The sequence below is a fragment of the Pinus tabuliformis genome, chromosome Q (assembly GCF_031772625.1).
Source record: "Pinus tabuliformis cultivar Carrire ecotype Pingquan chromosome Q, CPIR1, whole genome shotgun sequence".
NCBI classification, from domain to species: domain Eukaryota; kingdom Viridiplantae; phylum Streptophyta; class Pinopsida; order Pinales; family Pinaceae; genus Pinus; species Pinus tabuliformis.
In genome coordinates this window covers 788,128,139-788,153,719 of record NC_142296.1, presented here as the reverse complement: position 1 = coordinate 788,153,719, position 25,581 = coordinate 788,128,139, and positions in this window count along the sequence as shown.

Below are 25,581 nucleotides of genomic sequence, written 5' to 3'. Positions count from 1 at the left end.
GTTCATGAGTTTAAGGACTAATTCAATAAGATCATGGAATGATGTGCAAAAGATATTTATAGAAAAATATAAAGATCATGATCTTAAAGAATAAATATTTATAATGAATAAAAGAGAAGATGAGATTCTAGAGGATCTAATAGAGAGGTTCATGTATAATGTTAAGAGGGAAAAGCTACACCATTTAGGATTCGACACACTAAAAACCCTCTTACTTAGAACAATTAGGGATGAATGGATTGATCTCCTTAATCTCATGAGTAGAGGTGATGTATATCAATTATCATTTGATGAAATTTGTGAAACATGAAAACACATATCAAGAGGAAAAGCAAGGGCAGGTAATCAATATCAAGATTGGTAAGTCAAGCTAAACTTGGAAATTTGTTTCATGATTTTAAAACATAAATTCTCAGCAATCTAACAAAACAATTAGAATTGTTAAGAATGCAAGATGAAGGAAAATAAAATGTTGATATTTGTGTTGCAGAATCACATGATGTTAAATTTTTCTCCTCATTACCAAGGTTGAAGGAAGTTCACAAAGAGGACAATGGAGCAAGTCAATTGCTAATGCAGCAATGTTAAGTAGCTTCAAGAGGACCATGGCAGCCTATTCAACTTGATATGATGCAAGAGCCTAATTAACAATTTCAAGCTTATTCACATCCACCTCAAAGTAATTGGAACACACCCTTGCCTTGGCAACATGGGCCATCTCAACCCCAAAACCAATCTTGGCAACAAGTTTGGCAAGGAACTTATGGGATCCATCCATAATATCCTCAATATTTTCCTCAATATCCTCCATACCAAACTCCATGTTATCCTTACCATTCATCTCCACCACAACCACAACCCCATCCACATCCATCTCAAATATACACTCCCACTCAACTACCTGTACCACCATTCCCAAACCCACACATTGAAGTAGCTCAACTCACTTACAATGCTGAGGTACAACACTTCCAAACACCTCCTCTTGAGATCAATGGTATTCACCATAGCTGAGGAAGAGTATTGCAAAAAAGAGATCATCTTGATATCATTGAAGGACCACATCCAAAAGAACAAGATTCAAATAAGAAAGCCACAGAACCATGTGTTGCAATTGATGAAGAATAGACATTAAAATCAGAGATCGAGAGAACTCCCTAATGGCTACCATCAAATCCTCCATGTATTTAGGAGAACAATCAGAAAAATGAGGAAGATTTGAAGGTCATGGTAGAAGAAGACATGAAGAATGACCCAGATCAACAAAAGGACCAAGGACACCACAACTATATTGAAATATGGTTCCAAATAGTGACTAAGTTGCATCATCATTCTCTTCCTCAACTATGCTTGATCCTTTCAAAGTCAAATCATTTGGTCTTTGAAATCCAGGTACATGTCAAAGCATACATTTCAAGCCTCCACATCATTTTGTCTATCATATTGATGTGCACATGGCTCCATTGGAAGTATTCTTATACATGAAAGTGATTTTGTTTTTCAATTAGGGTAGGGTAGAAGAAAAAAAAATAAGAGAAAAAAAATAAAAATCTAAGGTGAAAACCTCCTTGGAGGCACCTCAAATTAGCTCATTGATTGAAAACCTCCATGAGGTGGTCAATGGGTTGGAAAAAAGAAGAAAAAGAGAGAAAAAAAGAAGGTCCTAGGTGAAAACCTCCTTTAAGGTGCCTAGGCGGACCTACTAGTTGAAAACCTCATTGAGGTGACTAGTAGACCTAGAAGAAAAAAAAGAGAAAAAATAAAAGAATCCTTGCTCCATGCATGCATGTACTCTGGTGGTCTGGGTGCAGGTGTTAAGGATAATCGTTCAAAACCATAAACAATCTCCTCAATTTAAGGAGGGACTTCTTCTCAGGTTTCCTTTGGAATATCAGTCATCAACCTCTAATTTTAGATATTCTGCTAAAACAATAGAACTGTTAAGTTTACCCAAAAAATGGCTAATGTTCACTTTTCCGACGGAACCAAAAATAAATAAAAACATAGTTTATAGCCTTCTCAGGTCCAAAATTTATATTAACCCACGTGCATATACCAGAGTAATATCTGTTGGACTTCATCCCTTCTTAATGGATGGCTGCGATTGATCCAGAATGCAAAGGATTAAACCACAATTCATAACATATTGCGTCAGAAATTTGCATTAAACTTCGTTCATTATTTGACGCGATTACCGTCTGATATGAGCTTTTCAAGTGGATGGTCGTGATTAACTGAGTTATTAACTCTGTTTTATAAATGATCACGTCCATTTTTGGGATTAACCTTTGCGCTTATTAGCACGTGATCATCGTTAGATCTGTTACCTATTGATCGGATGGTCCAGATCTTCTTTAGGGGTTCTCACGAGTTTTGTCACGTTTTCTTCGTTCCACCAAGGTTTTAGTGCTTCTGCCAAGTTTAAATTGCTTCTAAGCTATATTCAGGATATCACTAAATCTACTCTATGACTTCGGAATACATCCCAATTAAGTCAATACATTGTGAATGAAGATTTAACCGCGATAACACAAGATTACACACAACTCTAATTCTAAAGGGCCAAACTAGAAATCAACAACATTCAGAAATTTTTCAAAGGAGCTTCAAACCTCCAGGTCTGACTATTCATGTGTAGAATACACAGAGACACAAAGAATTTCCAATTTTTACAATCAAATCCTCCTCAGCCAAATCCAGCCAAATCCGATTACACAAATTTAAAACTTACATAAATACCATTACATACAACAATCAGATCCTCAATCAATTGATTGAATCTACCTTATTCTAGATAACATCTAATATGCATGATATTCTCCTCGAGAATCTCAACTAAGTCTAAATACTTGAATTAATTACAAAATAGTTCAAATCCCTGAATTCTAGCTCAAATCCTATCTAGAAAGCTTTGTAAAGTGATAGCTAAAGGATCCCACTCCTTTGCTTGTAAAATTTTTTAGTATTTTTGGAATAAAATTTGAAGCCTTTTCTCTTCAAGCCTCATTCTCCTGCATCATACTCTCCAACATCTACAAGAAACAAGAGAAAATTGGTACCAAAAGGAAAATGGGTCAAGCCTAGTCAAAAGAAGTCAAATTTTGACTTTCTCCTACTTCGCTCAAATGCTACAACAAGGCCAAGGCCATGCCAATCCATCACCCTCGTCTATTTTCACCATCCACCCATCATTCTCAAGTTTCTCCACTCATTTTCCTTGTTGTCCTAAAAAACTATAGGATGCTCTGTTTTACTACAGGGTTCAAAAATACATAGAGCATACATTTATTTTTGCCATAACTTGAAAACCATGTATCCATTTGCAAACATGTTTCATTGGGAGATGCATATGGATGATGGTAACATGCTCAAGCAATTTTAGCAAATTCTAGTGCACAGTTTCCAAGAAATTGGCCTCCATCACCTTCAACCATTTTTTCATTTTCTCGATATTTGTTAATTCATTTAAAAATATGTTTCATGGGGAGATGCATATGGATGATGGTAAGATGCCCAAGCAATTTCAGTAAATTCCAGTGCACAGTTTCCAAGAAATCGAAGTCCATCACCTTCAGCCATTTTTAGTTTTTCTTGAGATCCGTGCATCCGTTGACCAAAATATTTCTATGGGGAGGTGCATAATGATGATGTCAACATGCTCAAAAAGTTTCAACTCAATCCAGTGTACTTCTTGGGAGACATGGACAAAACAAGTCGAAGTCTTGGAAACCTAAAAGATACAGAACAACACCTACAGGATTGGTAGTGAGAAATTTTAAAGGAGATCCAGAGGTCAAAGAAGATCCTCCAGATCTTAGTAGCAGTGTTAGGATCATCATCATCAGCATCAACATCCAACACCTACACATCAACATCAACTCAGCAGCAGCATGCATGTCTCTCCAACAACCATCACGTAGGTACAGGTATGCAATATTCTTTATGTCTTCTCTTAAGCATATTGTGGTTAGAAATTTATTGTCAATGCATGAGAGATGAGGTTTTATAAGCTATGGATGGGTCAACAGTCTCAACCGCCTTCAACTAGTTGATTGTAGCTCACTCCTCCACTCATGCAATGTTGAAAAGTCAATCTATGAAGGGTGATGATTTCAAAGAATGAGGAAAACAGTTAAAAGAAGAAATTTTTGCAAAGGCCAACGTCACCACAGAACTCCAAGCCCTCCGTCCACTTCATATTCACTATCTATTCATCATTCATCCATCCCATTTCATTCTTGAAAAAAAAATGAAGAGAGCATCCTCTCCATTTTTATGAAATTTCCATTTGTAGGTCAGCAAGAAGGACAATCGAAGAGCAAAGGAGGATCACAAAGAGACCCCTGTCACTCACATTTTTATTTTACCACTTATTATCATTCATTCCTCCACCATTTCTGTCATTTTTTCCACTCCTTTACTTTAGTTTACAAAGGGACTATGTTTTCTATAGGATGATCCTGTAAGAATTACAGTGACCCAGAAATCCTACAGGACGTAGTCCTAGGGCAAATAAATGGTGGAACAAGGTAGCAGAATGTCAATAAGGGTGTGGAAGAGCTTGCCAAATTGAAAAAATAATCAAGAGCCATCTTGAATAAGGGGAAGAAGGCAAACAAATGGTCTAAATAAACAAGGATTTTTCTTTGCACAAATATTTTTTTTGGCTTGTCCTTGCAGAGCTTACAGCCAATATTCTTAATGCATAAGAGAGAGGCCACCAGGCCCATGTATGAGGCACAATGAGGTCACTAAATTGCTAAGAGGATGAGCAACACTTTTAGCAGGGGGTATGATGGGCCTCTAAATTAGACACAAATTAAGGCCCATGCCTCTAAACTAAACATAAATTAAGGCCTATTACCATCCTTCAACACACTAAACCTCTCTTTTTGCATTAGATAATTTATTTTTAACTTTAATATATTCATTAGGAAGGTTTATGAATAATTGAATATTTGTGCCTAATATTATTTATTTTTTGTGGAATATTATGAGAATATTGGGCATATTATGAAGAGTTGGAGGAGGAGATAATTTAGGGACTTGTTCCCTACTATTGGAAGATCAATAATAAATAATAAGTCAACAAGATATTATGGAATTATGGCACAAATTGTGGAACTCCAATGATTGAGAAAATCTAGGAATGTGTTCCACTAATAAAGGGAGTAGATCCACTAATCAAGGGATTTTGGTGGGGAAAGATCCCTCCATTCATGGGGAATTATTTTTAATCATTTTACATAATTACAAAGTCGAATTTTCCTCTAGGGAATGATTGAGAAAATCTAGGAATGTGTTCCTTTCCATTTAATGCAAATTCCTAGTATTGGGGACTAGATCCACTAATCAAGGGATTTTGGTGGGGAAAGCTTCCTCGATTCATGGGGAATGATTCCTAATCATTCTGTATAAGTACCAAGTTGAATTTTCCTCTAGGAAGAGATTTTGATTAGTGTTATTGTGGAGAGAGCTTGCACTTTTGCAACTCCATTGTATTTTCATGTAGGGATGTAATTCTATTGATGAAAATAATGAAGATTGGTGTCATGTTCAGCTTCTAAATCTTGTTCTCCTCCATAGCTCTCTAATTTTTCTTGGAATTGGCCATCCTAGGAACCTCAAAGCCCTTTTGTATCATTTTCTTTCCTTCTTTTCATTGCTTATTCACATGCATCTCTAGTTTTTATTTCTATCTATTTCTGCATTTAGTATTAATGATTTCTTATTGTAGGATTGAGTTAAAGGGTTGATGTAAGTTATTTTGCAGGGCCACAAGCATTATTTCATCCTTAGAAAAGATTTTGAAGTTCATAATAATCATTAAGTTGTTTGGATTAGTCTTCTTATTACCAAATCTAGATTGCTAGACCTCATTTTTAGCAAAGAACAGTAAATTTATGCTATCTTTTAGAGCACGCTAATGAGCTTCAATCGAATTGATTCCACTTTCATTGGATCAAAAAAAAATTCTAGTTCATAAAAAAAATCACCCCATTGCATTTGCACTTGATTTGGTTAGGCAGTTTTTAGATTTACTAGCTTGCTAGTTCTCAAATTTCTAGATTTTTCGACTAGTAATGTTTTTTTTTTTTTTTGCATGGGTTAACAGAGGAATTTTTAAGTTATTCCACTTGGAATAGGGACCTAAGACATCCTATTTAATAAAAAAAAAATTGCCCATCCAATTTGGATTTGATTTTCTTGGTCATTAAACCCTCACAAATTTCATCATTTCACAAGGAAATTCTCCAAACTTCTTGAGCAAATCCATCCATCTCCCAACTTTGGTTTTGAGTTTAAGTGATCCTAGGTATTTTCTCACTCCATTCCACCCATATACCACCTTCCCTAAGCCTTTCATCGCCTCCAACACCTCACATTTTTCTCTTGGCTGTATCCTGTAGGTTCACTGTAATTCCTAGAGGATCATTATTTTCAGATTTTTATTGTAAAACTCTAAGCTATTTTCGAGCTGCAATACTTGTGAAAGTTCTATTGATGTAATTTGTTGTTTTGGTAATAAGAATGAGTTTTTTTTTGAGCCAACACTCAGTTAAATCAGAGGGATGAAGCTCTTGGGTTAGGGCCCAACCCTAGCAGCCAAGGCTCCTCTTTTTTTGTACATGTATGTTTAGTGTAGTTCCATAGCTTCATTGTTAAGTTGATTTTAGACGTATTTCCATTACAAGTAGTGTATATTAGGTTGGTTGTTATTTAGTTTGCTTCCATTTGTGCCTTACTTCAAGTAGAAGGTTATCAAGGATAAAAAGAATCACCACAAGGTTTTGAGCAGGTGTCTGGACCTCACTTCCTCCCTCTGGGATCATGACTTGGGGAAGGGACCCTTAAGTATCCCCAAAAACACATATTTCTAGTTCTTTTATGAGGTTTGGAGTTTGTTGTCTTTCAATTAGTATTTTGTTAGTTTTGCAAGGTAGATTTCAATTGTCATCTTTTTCATCTTTATTGTTGCAGTAGATCTCATCCATGCTTTCATTCCTTTCAACAACTTTCTTCATGCATAGTATAGGCATTTAATCCATTAATTATTCTTTTCTAGTTTATGAAAATGTATATTGTTTTCATAGATTTTTGGAAGACACACATGTTTTATGCAGAGCTGGTGCTTTAGGAAGAGACTAAGAGTTCATAGCCAGCAACCACCTTCCACTCCGTCCACCTTAGCCATCCCTTGTTTTCACCATCACCTTCACTAGTTTTTCATCATTTTTCATAGAAGTCCTTCCAAGCACATTGAGCGAATCCAACCATCTACTATCTTTCATATTGAATTCTAAGTGATCCTAGACCTTCTCCCACTTCATTCCACCCATCAAACACCTTTCCTAGGCCTCCCATCACCTCCAACACCCCACATTTTTCTCTCGGTTGTATCCTGTAGGTTCACTATCATTCCTACAGGATCATCCTATAGGTTTCTATTACATCCTATAGGTTTTCATGAAATGGCATTTTTTAAGGCCGAATTGATGGAAAACCTCTAAGAAGTCACCAAAATCCTCCCAGGGGTCCTCCACACCATCCAACCATTTCATAACCCTTCCAGCCATCCTCAAACATCCTAAATTCACCTGCCACATCCACAGAAGCAATTAGTTTGCATACTTGATTTTGCATAAAAAGACAAAAAAGAAAAAACAGATTTAGTTCAGTCTCTTTACTTGCACATTAGTGTTGTTTGATGCTTCTTACTTCTACAACTTAGATAGTAGCATTTGTTTCATGTTGATCTAGCATTTCTGCCTAGCATAGCTTCTTAAATGGTTAATTAGGGAATGGTGTGATTTAGCATTACATGTCGACCTTCTCCATTATTGCAGTAGAGTAACTCTCTCTTAGAGTAGATTTAACTTTCTTCCATCAAAGAATAAAGCTTCTTCTGACTTCATAGAAGACTGGCTTGGAACCCTAGTGGTCTCTCGCCAGCTGAACAGTGACAACAGGCAGAACCATCACTTTTACTTATGCATACAACACTGTCACCTCCAAGTTTATATGAACCCCGAGTTGATAGGTAAAGCTGGTAGCCCAGGAGTTGCAGCATCCTTGCTGCAATACTGGTGCTCATTTTGTTATGAAATATAATGTTTTTGTGATCTGATGGAAGTGGAATCAATTTGATTGAAGCTTGTTAGCATGCTCTAAAAAATAGTAGAAATTTACTATTCTTTGCTAAAAAGGAGGTCCAACAATCTAAATTTGGGGATAAGAAGACTAATCCAAACAGCTCAATGATTATTATGAACTTCGAAAGCTTTTCCAAGGATGAAATAATGTTTGTGATCCTAGAAAAGAACTTACATCAGCCCTTTAACTCAATCTTACAACAAGAAATCATTAATACTAAATGCAGAAATAGAAAGAAATAAAAACTAGAGATGCATATGAATAAGTAATGAAAAGAAAAAAATAAAATGATAAAAAAGGGTTCTGAGGTTCTTGGGATGGCCAAGCCCAAGGAAACTCAAAGACCTATGGAGGAGAACAAGATCTAGAAGCTGAACATGACACTAACCCTTCCATCCAACCTCTAACATCCTTAATTCACCTGCCACATCACCAAAAAAAATTAGTTTGCATACTTGATTTTTCAAGGCAAGGGTTTGCAGCATCTCAATTTTGAAATCTTCCAGCATGTTTCAAATTTCACCCTTGATGGATGAGTTGGAAGACAATGTACTGACCATAGGTTGACTACCTCTACCTTTTTCCTAGCTGCCTTAGAATAGTTTCTAAAGAAATTCTTGATATCCTCATTGGGTAATTGGTAGATATCTCCTCCTGCTAACAAATGTACGACATCCAAAAGATCTTCCCTTACTCACCTAAGCAGGACCAACTTTAGTGGCTCAGGGTCAAGTGTGCACCTGGCCCTTTTGTAACTAAGCTGGAATATTTCTTTGTAATCCTCTAGGGATTCATCATTGCCTATGTTCATCCTGAAAATTTCTTCTTTAGTATTCTTTGACCGATAGTAGTCCTGCTATTTGTTGTTAAACGCCTGCTGCATCTGAGCCCAAGTCATGATGCTATCTCTAGGTAAACCCATGAACCAGTGTAATGTTGCATCCTTGAGGGTAGATGGGAATAGTTTTAACTTTTTTCTCATCATCTGTATAGTCATAGGTTCGACATATAACAACAAACTCAAATAGGAAAGTGTCGGGGTCCTCTGTGGTTAGGCCATGGAAATGAGGTAGGGTGGAGGGGCTTATATTTTTCATCTTAGTGTCCCCATTGGTTTCCCTAATGGGGAAGGCACCATCCCAGGAACCTCAGAGCCTTATGGAGGAGAATAAGATTTAGAAGCTGAAATGACACCAATCTTCATTATTTTCATCAATAGAATTACATCCCTGCAAGAAAATACAATGGAGCCGCATAAATACAAGCTCTCTCCACAATATCACTAATGAAAATCTATATTATAGAGGAAAATTTGACTTGGTACTTATAAAAAATGATTAGGAATCATTTCCCATGAATGGAGGAAGCTTTCCCCACCAAAATCCCTTTATTAGTGGATCTAGTCCCCAATATCAGGAATTTGCATTAAATGGCAACGAACACATTCCTATATTTTCTCAATCACTCTCTAGAGGCAAATTCGACTTGGTACTTATACAAAATGATTAAGAATCATTCTCCATGGATGGAGGAAGATTCCCCCCACTGAAATCCCTTGATTATGGATTTTCTCCCTTGATTAGTGGATCTGCTCCCTTGATTAGTGGAACACATTCTTAGATTTTCTCAATCATTGGAGTTCCACAATTTGTGCCATAATTCCATAATATCTTGTTGACTTTATTATTTATTATTGATCCTCCACTAGTAGGGAAAAAGTGCCTAAATTATCTCCTCCTCCAACTCTTCATAATCTGCCCAATATTCTCATAATATTCCACAAAAATAAATAATATTAGGCACAAATATTCAATTATTCATAAACCTTCCTAATGAATATATTAAAGTTAAAAATAAATTATCTAATGCAAAAAGAGAGGTTTAATGTGTTGAAGGATGGTCATAGGCCTTAATTTATGTTTTAAATTAGAGGCATGGGCCTTAATTTATGTCTAATTTAGAGGCCCATCAAGGATATTGGTGGCCACCCACCTATTCCACCTGGCTCACAATACAATTTCCTATCAATTTCCTATTTTTTAGCACAATTGCCTATTTTGGCAGTTTTCTATATTTTGTAGTTTTTAGGTCTTGAATTTCTGGAACTATTTTAAGGCCCTAAATGACACTTTTTTGGGGAATAAGAAAATATAAGTCTATGAATCACATTTGGAATAAAAAAAGTGTCTCCTCGGATAGACCTTTCTAATGGGCTATCATGTGCACCAAACAAAGATCATATATCAATGTTATGACTACATGAAGTTGACGTTCCAACTAACTCCATCGGGGCCCATGGGTTTTTGACACTTCATCTCATAGGGTTATGGTTTTGGATGTTTAGGGTCTATCATTATTTTTTCATGATAAAAATGCCTTTGAGCCTCATTGTAACACATTTTAGGAAGGTGCATATCCATCACATATCTTCTCAGAGATATGCTACCACCATTCAAGCCCATTTTTTTTCATTTCTACATGTAAACAATTTCAATATTTTTATTTATTAAATGAATTTTAGTTTCACTATACATTTGTGTTTGATTTTAAATGTATATCTATTTTTGTTCCCTTCTTAAATTCAGATCAATAGTGTTAAGAGTGGTATGCTCTTTCTCTATTTTTCTGTGCATGTCCCCAACAAGGTCAGGGTATAAGGAGTTAGGACTCAAGCTATTTGAGTCCTTTCTAGACCAGCTTCGCCGACCCCAATGACCTCCCATGGTGGAAGAAAATACATATGAGGGTGCAGGATATCCTATCAAATTATTTCTTGAAGAATCCCTTGAGTGAGAAATGAACGAGATGATGGATACTTTTTTCCAAATCCTTTGGCAGATACAATTAGGAAACACATCTTCATCATACATCCACTTTGGAGGTGTTTCCTCCTTTAAGGTACAAGTTAATATTGATATTCCTATATTTGAAGGAGAGATAGGTGAAAATGGTTTAGATAAATGGTTAAATCTTGGAAGGATATTTTTCTGTCAATAAATTTTCCAAGAGACAAAAGATTACTTTTTCACTAGTTACGACCACCCCTCATGTTAAGAACTGGTGGGAAAATTACTTTGAGAAAAAGGATAAGGAGGAATCCCCACTGTTTACAATCACACCCTCTTGTAACTATTTTTAGGATGTTTTTAAGGAACATTATTACCCTGGTGGAATCTACAAAAACAAGTACATAAAATGGACCACACTATGGCAAGAAAAGGACCAAGAAGTGCGAGAGCTCACAAATATATTTCGTACCTTACCTTGAAGCTAGGTATCAAGGAATCTAAGTGACATATGGTGCTCAAGTACCTTGGATTCCTACAAAATACATCTAGGAATAAATGGGGTTCCTATACATTTCCTTGCTTAGTGTAGTATATCAATATGCTATCAAAATCGAGCAAAAAAATTAAACAAAAGAAGTGATACTTTGGATCTATAAATCAAAAGTAGGGAAAGAGAACCCACAAACCATAGAAAAAAGTATACATCTATGGTGGAACACTTGAGGATAATCCATCAAAGCCACAAGAAAATAATAATAGTGGGAAGAAAAAGAGAGACACTAGAAAGTGGTGTGAGTTCCATAAGAGCCCCATTCACAACATAAACTAATGTCGCACAAAATAGTCACTGGTGGCCAAGCTAAAAGCTTTGGATTTAGATGTAGGTTCTAATTCTAAGCTATAACCTGAAAAGGGGAAGAAAATCATTAATATAGAACCCAGTGCCACTGTTTCCACCACCAAGCTAAAGAAAAGTGAGCCCAAATATCGAAAGGAAGGTGATAATCTCTTCCACTTAGAGATGTGAGTGAAGGGTGCTCCACTACGTTTCATTATCAATAGTGGGATTCAAAAGAACCTCATCTTAGTAGATTTCATTAAGTGATTGGGACTGCTGAAAACATCACACCTACAACCATACACCATCAAGTGGCTCCACCAAGGGCAATATATTCAAGTCAATTAATAGTGTCACATTCCCTACAACATGAGGCCTTTCACATTCAAGGTATTTTGTGATGTTCCTCCCCTTGAATTTCGTGATGTTTTATTAGCCCAACCATACTTATGGAAGTGACATGTTGTGTATGAGTAAAAAAATCGTACTATTTTTATTACTTTAGGTACAAAACTATAAAGGATATCAGAGGTAACCCCACAAATTACCATTTCCTTGATCTCTGTTAAGCAATGTAGTAACATCATCTCCTTGATAGGGAAACTTGTTTTAATTATTATTCCATCTCAAAGGAAGGGGAAGATTATTTCCAAATCCATGGCCTCTAGAAAGGGCTCCTCCCCACAGGCTAAGAAAGTGGATAAGGTCGTGGAAGTGTACATGGATATCTTCTCCTTACCCATGAGGGTACCTTTGCACTTCCAGGTTAATCATCCAATCAATTTGACCCATGAAACATATCTACCTAATGGGATAATATACCACTGTGCTCTTCTTCAAAAATAGGGAATAAAGTGGTATTTCCAGGAGTTGCTACAAAAATGGCACAATTGACCAAGTTCCTCATCTTGTGGAAGCCTAATTATACTCGCATAGAAGAAGGGTGTGACATGGAGATTCTGAATTGATTATTGCGCTCTGACCAAAATCACAATTAGGAACAGATACTTGATTCCATAGATTGATGACCTTCTTCACTAGCTTAGGGGGGCCAAGTACTTCATCAAAATTAATTTGAAATCAGACTGTCACCAAGTTCTAATATAAGCATGGATGTATGGAAGACCACCTTCAAGTCCAAGGAGTGTCTCTTTGAGTGTTTGGTCATGCCCTCTAGTTTGAAAATTTCCTTGAAACTTTTATGATTCCAATGGATGACATCTTGTGACCTTTCACCAACTTTTTCATGGTTTCATATTTGAATGATATCCTCATATTCAAAAACAATTAGGAAGAGCACTTGCAACATATTCGACCAGTCCTTCACACTCTATGGCAACACAAGCTATGTGCTATCCTAGAGAAATGATCCATTGGCATGGATTAGGTCTAATATATGGATTCCATAATTGATGAGAAAGGTGTGCATGTGGCCCTAAAAACTCTAATAGAGCTTCATAATTTCTTGGGCCTTGTCAATTTCTATTGAAGATTCATGTCGGGGTTCTCTCATATCAGTTGGCCCTTAAGTCATGTTACCAAAGGAAGAGAAAAAGAAGAGTTTTGTTGGTCTAAATCACAACAAAAGACATACACTGAACTAAAGTGCAACATTTTCTTTGCACCAGTGCTCACAATATTGGACTTGCAACAACCATTTAAGATTGATATAGATGCCTCTGACTATGCTATTGGTGTAGTCCTCACTTTGCAAGGGAATCTAGTGGCCTATCATAGTAAGAAACTATATGATATTACTTGAATATACCCCACCTATGATAAGGAAATGTATTCCATCATGTAGGGATGTCGATAATGCAAAAATCATATTCAAGGGAAGGAGACGATCATCCATAGGGATCACTGGCGTCTCCAATTTATAAAAACATAGGGGAAGTTTTTGATCGATCGCCATCTAAAATGGTCTACATATCTGCAAAAATTCTATTTACTTAAACATTAAATATAATATGTTTAGCACCAATCACATCTAAAACTACCTCAGTTGGTCCTTGATTGTGGCATTGAACACAGTTCTCAAATCTTGTGGGCATGATACCTATGGATGGTGACAACTATATGAAAATGACTTAGAGTTTGTTGCCACCTATAAGATGTTGATGAATCGAAAGCTAGTTCAGTACTTCTACCTTCAGGATGGACTATTTTGCTACTTGAGACACCTTTCTGTTCCTTCAAGTGATCATTCCAAGTTGATTTGGGAGGCGCATTATAGTCTAGTCGTTGGGAACTTTGTTGTGGAAAAGACAAGTACTGTAGAAGTCTTTTTATTGGCCAAAACTACAACATGATGTTGGAAAGTATATCATATCCAACACTCCATGTGCCATTGCCAAACCAACTATAAAGAAGAAAGGCATATACACTCCTCTACCTACTCCTAACTGAGCATGGGAATCCATAACGATGGACTATATGTTTGGCCTTGTTTTGGAAATTATATATTACAGAGCAATGGAACACATAAAATATTGCAAAAATATAAACACAGAAAACGCATAAAACAAGAGAGACACAGATATACGTGGTTCACCCAGTTTAGGATATGTCCACGAAGCAACAACCAGTCCTTCCTTTTATATTATTCAACAAACTGAACAGATACAACCTATAGCAGATCCACTGTAACACCCTCTTCGCTCTCAATCTCTTCTCTCTTCCTCACTCAGAATACAGATATACATAGACACAATAAAATTCCATCATATATAGTGAGGGGTTTCCTTCCAGGGAAAAAAACCATAAACTAAACATAACTTCTATTGTCAAATCATCCACCTAATGAACGGCCCAGATTGACAAGAAATTACTAGACTTTTACAAGGCAATTTTACATCTATTTTTATTTTCGGGGGTGCTGCCCTCGAAGCCCTGCCGGGGGACCGCTGGCCCCTGGACCCCCCAGTCGGGGGTGATTATCCCCCCCGAACCCTCGCGGGGGGGACAAGTCCCCCCCCCACACCCCCCCGCGTGGAGGGGTGTACAATCTTCCTGGGGTATACATCCGGCTGAAACCTTTGAATACAGAAGATAATCAGGCTTCACACCCAACAGACCTTCCTTATATTATGGATGATAATGGATATGTATTTATGGTCATTAATATATTTTCTAAGATGGCTATTCTGGCTGCTTGCATAAAGAGTATCATAACAAAAGCCACTCATAAGCTATTCTTCGAATGAGTGTGGGTACACTTTGAGATCCCATAGAAAATCATATCAAATGGAGATAAAAAATTCATAATAACTTTTTTAGAACATAAACACCAATATCAATTGTAATTATGTGTAGATTCCGAGTGTAAGTGTAATATGTAATTTGTATTTTTATTAAAAACTGAATGGTGATTACAAACCTTCATGGCAGTTTGCCTCTATAGGCATTGGATGGCCATGAAGGTCACGTTGTTTGAACTTTTGTCCCTTCATAAATAATGAAGATATTAATTAATTAAATTATTATGAATATTTTTTTTATTCATAACATTTCCACCCCCTTTAAAGATGATTTTTCCTGAAAGCATAATAAAAAGGCTTTTCTCTAGTTGAACACGACACTATGGAATGACATCTATTTAATTTACTTGTTTGTGCCTTTTGAGTTGGTGACATTTTCATATGAAAATGCATCTTTATTGAAGCTGGGTGTATTAAAACCATGTAATTTATAGTCTCATCCTTTCCAACTAAACTCCATGAACTGTTCTTCAAGGTTTGTAGTATAGCTTCCTAATTGCATTAACCATTTTGCACCTATCAATATATCCATTTCCTTGAGTGGTAGGGCATATAAATATTTTTGTAGCTCTAGTTCTTATATTTGAATTGAAACCTTAAGACATTATCCTATATTTTTGAACTTTTCCGAGTAGTGACCATCATGCTAATTTCCTTGATTGGGCATATACAAATATCAAGTTGTTTAGCAAGATCAATGTTTATACAATTTTGAGTACTGCTAGAATCTTTAAGTATATCATACATTTCTGCCTCTTATGAGCCCTTTAAGATTCATGGTTTTAGGTCATGTTTGTTGGTAGTGTAGTAAGCTTAATGTTTTTTCTTCTTGGAGACCAATTCCTCTTGTTTCAAAGGTGTGGTGGAATGTATTTTATAGTGACTTGTTGTTTTCTACCCATTGAAGAATTTCGTTATTCACCGTGATTTTGCTGGATACATGAGATTGTAGCGAATGATGGTTCCTCATAATCTGAATCCTCATTGTGTGTGACAAATATTTCTTCATCACATTCTTGTACTTCAACTTACTTCCCATCTACTATTTTATAGTAGTGTAAGAATGTTTCCTCGCGTTTATGTCCAGACGCCCAATTTTCTCCACACTTGCGACAAATATTTTTCTTTTTTATCCTTTTCCTTGAATCATTACTTGAAGAGTCTGACTCTTTCTTAACTTCATAAGTATACAATTTCTCATTAAGGCATCTATGTCCTGTGATCTATTTGTCCCCACAATACCTACATTTGTTTGTTTCTTTTTTTCATGAGTATTGTTGTTGGTATTCATCTTCCTTGACTGATGAAATTCTGAACTTATGTTTTTTCTCAATACTCTTTGCAGCATGTCTAGCTTCATCGATAGTTTTAGATTTGTATAATCTCAATTCTGCATAGATGTACTCCTTAAGTCCACATATATACATTTTTAGCAATTCTTCATCTATAAATCCTATTTTTCTTATAGCTAATACTTCCCATTCTTGTATTCCATTATAGACCCTTTTTATTGAGATGCATGAATTTTTCATAGATATCTTCTTCTTCTTCATCATGAAAACTTTTTAGGAAGGAATCCACAATTTTTTTCCAAAGTAATGAACAAGCTTAACATTTTTTAGACCACCATAAGAACCAATCATATGCTTCAACTTCGAAAATTTTGGAGGCGGTCATGACTTTTTCTCGTTCACCTATTGATGGGTTTGACTCAAAAATGGCCTCCATTTTATTAACCCAAACAATAGCACCTCTATGGTCTTTTCCATTGTATTTTGGCAGCTCCTTAATTCTTTGATAGTCTTTTTCTGGTAATTTTATACAGTATTGACCACCTAAGAAGTGTATTTGTGGAATTTCATGATGCGTTTGTGAAATTTCATGATTTGGGAAATATTCACCTTCAGGAGTCTTGGGACTTTGTGTTGGTTCTTAAGTAATTAAATGATTAAAAAATGAATTAACCCCTCCCATTAACTAGTTTTTCATTCCTAGCAACATTCTCTCAATGTTATTTATTTTTTTAACATCGCTTGCCATTTTCTCTTGAGTTACAATTATCCATTTTGACCTTCTCCTAACTCTTCCTGCTTCTTTTCAACATTATCAAGGCGCCAACATACTTTATCGAGTTATTCTTGAAATGTTTTAGTGTCGACTTCATTATTACTATTCCAAACTTTCAATTCATTTTTCTTCTTAGCGGAACCAACTTTTTTTTCTTTTAAATTATAATAATAATTTTTTTAATTAAATAATAATAATTTTTCTTATTATTTTTTTGTAATAATTAAATTAATTAATTATATAGTCACTGTGGACGTGGGTATGCAGAGAACAAGACAACAGGTAACATAATGACAGGGAGTGTGGTGATGAGCAATGAACAATGACAGATGTGGAGAATGCAGAACATGGCTCTAATACCAATGTAGAAAAAAAATGCCAATATCATTTGTAATTATGTGTAGATTCTGACTGTAAGTGTAATAAGTAATTTGTATTTTTATTAAAAATTGAATGGAGATTACAAGCCTTCATGGTGGTTTGCCTTTATAGGCATTGACTGACCATGAAGGTGAATGGTCACGTTGTTTGACCTTTTGTCCCTTCATAATTAATGAAGACATTAATTAATTAATTAATTAAATTATTATTATTATTATTTATTTTTTATTCATAACATCTTTTTGGTTGAGCCTCTAGTCATTGTTGGACACCAGACTCAACAAGTCAACTTACTTCCATCCCCAGATTGATGGTCAGACAAAGGTTGTCAACAGAATGATCGTGCACATATTATGAATGTACAACTCCAAGTATCCATGAACATGGGATGATAGTTTCCCCTATGTTCAACAAAAATATAAAAAATCTCTCCATAACTCAACTAGACACATTCCCTTTTAGTTGGGCCTGATATTTCAACCCCTTTGTCCCATTTCTCTTGCACTTCCCCTTGTAACTACTCGCAAAGAATATGCATATGTTCAATTTAAAGTTGACAATATAGCTAATTTTATTGAATTAATTCAACACATCTCCTAATAGGCCTATGATATATTGCATACAGACAATGATAAGTACAAACAATGTCATGATCAACACCAGGTGCCACATAAGTTTCAAGTGGGAGATAAGGTTCGGTTACATTTACAGAAGGGACGCCTTACATGGGCCCATCATAAGCTTCAACCAATCTGATACGGGCCTTACACCATCACGAATACTATGGGTGAAAACATGTTAGAGCTAAGTGTTACACAATATTTTTTCACACCTCTCGCACTTCCCTGTGACATACCCCAAAGTGCCCAAAACATGACCATCATGAAGTGTAGTCATCCAGATATGCAGCTCAGATCCTCCCTAAAATGCTAATGGAAATATGCCTTGAGCTCCCCCTAAAGGAAAAGGCTCTAAAACCCTAATTTTAGAATCATCACTTCCCTGACACTTGGAACCCATGCTAGTCGCTAGTTGCGCTATACTAGCATCGTGATTCCAGTGAGCTTTTGGCTTTGATACCCACGATGATCTATAAAAGGAAATTTTCCAAAAGAGGACAAGAAGCTTCGTGATCTAGAGGCTTCAAGAACAACGAGATGGAGGTTGTTCAGTGTGAATGAGGTCGAGTTCTCTCAACTTGGCCCTTTGGTCTTATCCCTATGAGTTATCTCCTTGAGATGAGGGCCTTCTCCTATCTATGGAGAGATCCTAAATCCCTTTCCTTGACTATATATTCATCCTCTCCCATTCCCAAATGGTTGGTATTTGGATATTTTCACCCTTATGCTGAGATTGTGCCTACATGCTACTCATTTGGCTTGGAGAAGAGTGTTAGGAGAGATTAAGCTTGGACTTGGAAATTCACTCAAGGAGATCTTATTCACATCGAGGCTTGGTTGTATGCTTCCTCCTTTATTCTATTAATATATACAACTGATGGTTCACTTTCCTTAAATGTGTGTGTTAATGCATCATTTATCTTAATGCTCCTTGATTTGTTAAGTAGGTTACATTCGATTACGATATTTGTACTTTTATTCTTTGTTGTGTCTTTGATCTCTTGTGTAGGCATTCAAACGCTATGAGTAGTAGGATTGAGCTTGAGGTGCAAATGATTCGAGTTCTTCAACAAAGGAGGACATTATAACATTAGAACAAGGTATGTCATCTTCCTCTTCTCCTATTTTGATTCTAATTTAGGAGAGTTTCTAGTAGATTGTCACATAGGTTGCTAGTGCCACTCATTGGGCTAGAGGGATCATCTCTATCTACCGAGAGGATTTACCAAGACAACAAAATGGTGACTCTGGTGGGGAAGCTATGACCCTTGCCATGCATTCCTTCAATTTTATTCTATGATGAGTTTGACCAACCGTCAGTTTCTTGGCTTGTTTGCTTCTTTGTAGCTATTTGCATGCACTGATTATTTCTTGAGGATATTCAATTTATTCTGGTCTTGAAGGTTTTTTATTTTTCCCTATTTGTCTCACCCATCGTGGGTTTATCTTTAACAGTCGCACTATCATCGTTGATGTTTTAATTACAGTCTCACTAATTACCCTTGCATCGCTCATTTTCCTATAACATGCACATTGATCCCAAAGGATAAAGAAAAATTAGGGTTTCTTCTTGTTTTCAGTGTTTTTGGCCTCTGTCAATGATTTTCGAGTGTGACTAGAGTGTATTTTTCTTGGTTGTTATGCGTGTATGACTACAATTGTCTCTTGGATTTATTAATGTGTATTTGAAGCTTGATTGCTTTCTAGGGTTTTTAGGGCTTCCAGGTCACCCTCCACTCATTGTTTGGTTTGCTTTCATGAGATTTATTGCTTCCATTCAGGATTCTTCCTGCAATCAGGACATATTTTTCAAGTTGCTTCTGGTTCATTGATGTGAAGTAGTTTTCATTAGTGTCAAATTGTGTTGATGCTTTGAAAATTGCTTTAGTTCCATTGTCAAGCATAGATTACAATTTTTTTTCTTTTGTTGGACTGAAAGAAAGTACTTGTCTTAATTCTTATATTTCGAAAAGAAAAAATGAGAGATTTCATCACTTAAGTATTTTTGAGACATTTCTTGCATTCGAAATCATAAAGTGAAAGAAATTTTCATTGTCATTGAGTTGATTGCATTTTTCTTTGCTCATTTCATTGGTTTGCATTAATCGAATCAAAGTGAAAGAAAAAAATTAGTATTGCATCTTAGTGAAAGGAAAGTGATTTTCATTTCTTATAGGATTGCATTTTGGCATTGCATTTAGTGAAATGAAAGATTAGATAATTTTTACATTGGAAAGAATTGTGTTTTTGTATTTTTCTTATTTGATGCATTATTTGGTTGTCTCTCTTCCTTTGTTAGTTTAGCCTTCATTGAATGAAAAGGTTTCATTTTAATCATTTAGTTGCATTATAGGAACATGTGACATTGTTGAGCCATCAAATTGAAACTTAATCCAAGATAAACTTAAAAGTTACCTCAATTAACCTAAGGAGCATTTGTTACTTAACACAAATATCTAGAGGTCTAAGCTAGAAACGTGTTTTGACATCTTTAAACATAGCAGATTTCATTAAATTCTTGCAGTGTATCCTGGGGGTAAAATCACATCCCAGTATGGAAGTATATAGAAGGTTCTCCAGTACTTTTGGGTATATCGGAGGCACTTCAATGTGATAAGTATATAGGGACGCTCTCATCAAATGATTCTGCATTAGACAGTGCTAACATAGGCTTTTTCTCCCCATACCGTCATGTATATATTGGGAGACCCCATTAGGTTGCTATCCTTTATCCACAGGTAACTGGGCCAGCCGCCTTGAAAATGTGATACACCGAACACAACATTCAAGGAGACTGGTCATCGTACATCAAGTCCTTGGTTTCAGCTAAGGTGTATATAACGTTTCGCTGTTAGTTGGTAAACCCTATTGCCTAGTATTTCCCATTTTGATTTATTTTTTTAATTCGTGTCATAAAATTAACTACCAACGATAACATGTCGAATACATGCAATTGCTTCTTGGCCCAATATGGAGTAATTCCTTGTAAATTTTAATTTTATTTAGCCCTCAATGAATCATCTCTTCTTCTTCTGCTCTTGTGAGAAAGTCACTGTGGCTGAACGATTGAGTTCACCCCACAATTCCCCTTCATTGTATGTTTATCCAGAACTTCCATAGTCACTTGAAGCTCAAGGCTTTGAACTTGGGATTGTCCCAAGCATCCAACCCCTTGCTTCTCATCCAACACCTTCAGATTCTTTGTCACCTGAGGAGTCTGATCCAGAAACCCCTGAGAGTCCACAGAGGTTTGCCTTATATCCTCTGAATTTGTTATTTGACCCTTTTGTGATATATCCTCAACGTCCTTACAATCCTTACGGTCGATTTGGTGTTCCTTTGGAGTTATCTCCTTGTACATCTCGGATTCCTCCTCGTCATCTGTTTCCACCCATGGATTCAAAAGGTGAGATTCCAACCTCTCCATGAGGTCCTCCGAAAGTTTCCGTTACTCACACTCCTCATGTTGATGAAGATCAAGAATATAACTTTCCTCCAGAAGGCTTTCCTTTTACAGGAAGAGTCCCATCTCAAACACTTCTTGAAACTAGTGGGACTATGATTCCATATGATTATACAATCTTAGCTCAATTAGTTTTAGGAACTCCCAGTGCTTCCACTTTTTACCAAAATCCTATTTGGTTGTCAAATTCTATGCCTAATTCTAGTTTGTTTATTCCAAACGTGACCTCTCAAATACCTGTGCAAACTTCCGTTACGTTAGTTTCCATTCAACCGACGATTCTGTCACAACCTTTACCGTCATTTCAACCTTTTATTCCCATACAATTGACTGTTTCAGTTCATGCATCTGTAAGTTCCTGAGTTCCTCCATCAAGTGGAAAATATGTACCACCGCCTTATTCATAGCCCAGGGGAAAAAATCCAAAAATTCCTCTTGTGTCAGGTAGAACCCATGTGAGTGGATCACAACCTCACATGGTTGGAGTCAATCAACCTTATCCTGGTGGTATTCCTAACCCAGTTGATCCATCTAGAGTAGGTAATATCTAGTATCAACAGCTTTACATGGCATAGATACCACTCCAACAATCTTATGTTCCATATGGTTCACAAGCACTGCAAAATCCACCCTATATTCCGCAAGAAGGGCCTCATGTGCAACCTGGTCAATCTACTATTCATGGTGCATATGGTCAAATCCAATTCGGAACTTACCAGTACCCACAAGGTAACCTCAAGGAACTGTCCAATAACCATTATAGCAGCAAGGGAAACCTTTGCAGTAGTAGGGGAAACTTTTACAACAATATCAATAGCCTTTGCAAAAACAAACGTAGTTTGTTCAACAACCCACTCAACCCTTGTATCTACAAGGCCAACCCTTGCATACACAAGGTCAACCCCTGCAACAATAGGGCCAATCACTTCAAATCTAGGGTCAACCTATGGCAGATCAATATCAACCCTACCCTAGACAGAATCCACCTTATGGTCAAGGTACCGCTCAATGGTGGTAGAATCAAATCCCTTATGGTCAAAATAATCCTCTTTGAGGGAATAATCCTTACAAACATGGTTGGAACCCGTAGGTTGGGCCTCCTCAAAGGCCTTACATGACTTTTAATCCACAATTTTTATTTTTAGCTACATTGGAACTAGTCGATGTCTCGAGGCTTACAAATGATCCCATTCTTCATTCGCCTTACTAGCCTCCGATTCCTACTAAAATTCCAAGTGATTGCCCCAAGTTCAAAGGAAAAACTAAAGAGGACCCTCAAGCCCATGTTATGACATATCACTTATGGTGTTCTTCTAATTCTTACATTGACGATTCTATTCGTCTCCACTTCTTTCAATGAACCTTGATAGGTGCTGCCACAAAATGGTATGTCGAGTTGCCTCAGGGTACCTATGCAGACTTTAAATATTTGGCTTTGGCCTTCCTTACCCACTTGAAATTACCAATTCATTATGAAACTGGTACTCATTTTCTCACATCTTTGAAGCAGGATATCGTGACCCATATTTTTGATCGCATCCATGAATGGAGATGTCAACATTTCCTCATCAAATTATAAATTCTTGATGAGTTGTTAACTGAATGGTTCACCAAATCATTCGTGAACAAAATTGCTAAACATATAGCAGTGGGTGGATGTGTTACCGATGACCAAGCTATTTCCTGTGCCCAATATTTAGACTTAGTCTATTCCCAATCTGGCACGCTATATGAAATGTTGCTTGATGCTCCAAGACCATCCTTGGATTTGGGATCATAAAAGTCTTAAGATGTACCACCTGTTGATGGTATTATTGGATAAGTATCTTGGACTTCCACCAAAGCTTCTTCGAAGAAAAAATATTTTTCAGATACTAGTTCTAATAATCCTTTGAAAAATCCATGAAATCCTGGTAAAACCTTCGAGGTCCATGTCGTCCAGTATACCGTGGCAGATAAGGCCTCGAAAGGTAAGAAAAAGGGTAAAGGAAAATAAAAATCTGATCCCCCGAAATAGGATCCTCCCAAGTCCTATGCTGATGATGCCTCCAAACGAAATCTGAAATATCCTTGCCTCATTTGTGAGGAAGACCATTATACCAAGAATTGTCCCCAATGTACTGAAGTTAGTCGCTTATTGAAAGGGAATATGGTTGTTTTGAAAGAGACATTTCCATCTTAGTAGACTTAGTTTGTAGACCAACCACAATCCTCTACCTCATATGGTTCTCAAGTTTTCATGATGATGGGTTCATTGCCTATCTATGCCGCTACTTGATCGAAGGATTATCAAACCCCTCAAAAGAATATAGTGGAGAAAGAAGCCACTGATATACCTTATACTTCTACTCCACCTAGTTCTAGTCCACTCCATATTTAGTGACCTAATAAGAATCCATTCTCCAACCACCCCCAAAGGTGTGCTTCGGAAATCATCCTATAATCCGAACATTAGATCTACACAACATTAGAATATTGTCGAAGATCTAGCTCAAGCACCTTCAGCGATGTCTGCTTTGGAAGTTCTCCAAACATGTCCAACGCAACAAAAATCATTGTTGTCTATTATAGATGATCCAAAATGGATCTAAGATAGACTTTTGAGTCTAAATTTTTCCTCACAATGGAAAATGAAAGTCCAAGGATGCTCTTGGAAATAGTCCCATTGCATAGATCTTCTCATCCCGAATCTACTTCAACTTGAATGGGCTAAAATGGACTTTGGATGACGAAGTTATCATAGAAAGAAGGTTGCCTTTGTCCTTTGGAAAAGGAGGAATTTCTTCTAAAAATGGGCTAAAGGCTTTATAAAGGAAAAATTTCATCGGAAGGGTTAAGCGGAGGGCTTAAGGCAAGGGCAGAATGAACCCCCGAGTGCGACCTCCAACTTATCACATAGGAGGTAGGCATTTGCTAGATATCGGGACCCCAGACAAGGCAAAATGCAATTAACAATTGCAATAATCGGCAATCGAAGCGATTGGCTGATCGGCGATTGGAGGAGCAGAAGGCATAGACCCCCGCCAATGCGATACGCGAGGTGAGATATCGGAAATCGACAGATCAACAGATCGGCGATCGGGTGATCGGTGATCCCTGATACAAAGGACCGTTGGGCACGCGACTTGTGATAAGCTGATAAGGGTCGGGCCTGATGGGAACTATAAGCCCGATTACATAATATTTGAAATCCAGAAATTCAGATTTTCAATGTATTTCTCGGGTAAATGGGGTTTTGGCCATTACTCCATGTGATAGTGATTTGCGATAGAATGACAGACCCAAAAGGTTTATAAATGCAGCGCTATAAATTTTGAGTTCTGTGGTAAGTGGAATTTCGGGCAGGCCTCAGGTGGTAAGTGGTATTGGATGGGCTCCGCCCAAACCCATACACTGGCCGACACATGGCATGGTGCAGGAGAGAGAAAACCACCTTTTCGGGCGGGTAATCTCCGTGCACATAAGCCACCCGAAACGGATTGTCAGCTATTGGATCGGAGATCACGCAGATCAACGGTGGGCTTGCAACAACCATAAAAGGGCAGACCTGATAGGGTTTATAGGGAAAATTTCATAATGGTTGAAGTCTGGATTTCGCGCCCGATAGTGTATTTTTGGTAAAACTCTGTGTATTGGAATTTTGTTCCATTTTCGGGTTTTCGCCTGAAGAAAGGGACCGATTCCTTTGTAACAGCTCCTGATCATTGTGTCACATGGCAAGCAGAAGTTTTATAAACAATGATGCGTTTGTAACACGCAGAGCCATAGAGCCAGAAGCCAAAGGGCCAGATGAAGAGAGAAAGGAGTGATTATATGCAGGGAAATGGATGGGAAGCCACAGAGCTGGAAGAATACCTCAAAGAAGCCAGAGAGCACAATTGAGGAAAAGAACAGGTAGAGCGGGCAGCACAGAGCAGCTGAGGGATTTTGAGGAGTTGCTTGGAGGTTGAGCAAAAAACCAGAGAGATGAAAGTTGCTGAGACAGTCGCTTGGAGGTCAAGTGAATTAT